The sequence below is a fragment of the Schistocerca piceifrons genome, chromosome X, assembly GCF_021461385.2.
Source record: "Schistocerca piceifrons isolate TAMUIC-IGC-003096 chromosome X, iqSchPice1.1, whole genome shotgun sequence".
Lineage (NCBI taxonomy): Eukaryota > Metazoa > Arthropoda > Insecta > Orthoptera > Acrididae > Schistocerca > Schistocerca piceifrons.
Window position 1 is genome coordinate 521708861 of NC_060149.1, and position 1842 is coordinate 521710702.

The following is a 1842-nucleotide window of genomic DNA, read 5'->3' on the forward strand; positions in this document are numbered from 1 at the left end:
CACAGCTGTTACGTCTCCCTCCACACAAAGTGACCAGAAGCCACCACTGAGATGGGCACTTTGCCCGCATTAACGGCTTTACACAAATGACGTATATATCCTCCAAAAGCATGACCGAAATTCCAATAACTAACGTAGTATTATGGAGCCAAGATAAGACATTTGTAACGCAATTTCATTAAAAAGGCGTTAAGTCTCATTCCCTCTCCACAACAAACACGCAAACTGGCGATTTAGCACTCCGCCTTCAGGCCATAAGTGGCCCATTGGGACCATCCGACCGCCGTGTCATCCGCAGTTGAGGATGCGGATAGGAGAGGCGTGTGGTCAGCACACCGCCCTTATGATGGTTTTCTTTGACCGGAGCCGCTACTATTCGGTCGAGTAGCTCCTCAATTGGCATCACGAGGCTGAGTGCACCCCGAAAAATGGCAACAGCACATGGCGGCTGGATGGTCACCCATCCAAGTGCCGGCCACGCCCGACAGTGCTTAACTTCGGCGATCTCACGGGAACCGGTGTATCCACTGCGGCAAGGCCGTTGCCAAACGGGATTAATTTCAGTCTCCCTATCTTTTTCGCTCATCGGTATATTGACTGTCCTATGCACGAGACTACGGAAAGCAGCTTCTTTATAAGCCTGCGGATGACATGAATCATTCGGGATCACGGCATCAGTCGTAGTTTGTTTTCTATAAACGGAGAACGCATGTTTGTTGCCCTGCTTTTTTATATCGAGGAAATAGTAAAAAAAAAGGTACAAAGACGCACATAATAAAATAGAATTTACCGTGGAGTATGAAACTGACAATTGTTTACAGTTCCTGGACCTGAATATAAAAAAGCCGTTAAGAGAATACCGATGAATAACGGTTACAGAATAGATATGGTTAAAAAACTGTTACGGAAAAGTAATAAGCGCAAAAAGAAAAAACCTGATGGAGAGAAAGTGAAAATTATCACGATGCCATACTATGGAACAGCCTCACAAAAGATAGCAAATATTTTTAAGCCATACGCTGTTAAAATAGCTTTTCAGACTAATAACCTAGTGAGGTATAGCCTTAAGCACGATATTGGCGAGAAGAGAAATAAGTTTGAAAGATCGGGAGTTTATAAGATTCAGTGCAGAACTTGTGATACAAAATATATAGGGCAGACAGGAAGATCATTCGCGATCCGGTATAAAGAATATAAAGATGCGTTCAGGTTAGGAAATTATGACAAATCAGCTGTTGCGAACCATATATATAAACAGGCCATCCCCTTAATAGCATTGAAGATAATGTAGAAATATTGCATGTAGAAAAGAAAGGGAGGAAACTTGATTTACTAGAGGAATTCGAGATAGCTATCCATGAAAAGAAATAAAGCAATATTCTAAATGCACAAGATAATTTTAAAGAAATGAGATTTTTTAACGGGTTTTTAGAATTATTTTAGGGTAGGTATGCGACTTTAAACTTGTAGCATGTCACTGACAGAGTTGCGAGAGGCTAACGATGGCAGACCAATGCAATAAGGAAATCAGGCGCCCAATAGCATAGCGTTACCGTCAAGCACACGGCTGTAACCACGGCACAACACCTAGGCACGTCAGTCCACAACAGCTCCCAAGCCGGCACAGTGCGACAGCATATTTGGTAGCTATGGGACGGCCATCGACTTGTGTCAACAACTTCAATGTAAGACGAGGACCCACAGTCCAATATACTTTTCTTTCTGTTTTACTCTATGAATTTCCCAACTATTTGTGATGGTTTTTTGTCTTTTTAGTCTGTTTAATTTCATGACATAGATTTTACATCCTGATGATGGGAGCATTGTCCCTTGAAACGCGTT

General features: G+C 42.3%; 1 pseudogene; it reads right to left on the reverse strand.

Annotated features, from left to right (window-relative positions):
• Nucleotides 1-429: 429 nt before the first annotated feature.
• LOC124723773 lies at nt 430-546 on the reverse strand (annotated as a pseudogene).
• Between the last annotated feature and the right edge of the window lie 1296 nt (nt 547-1842).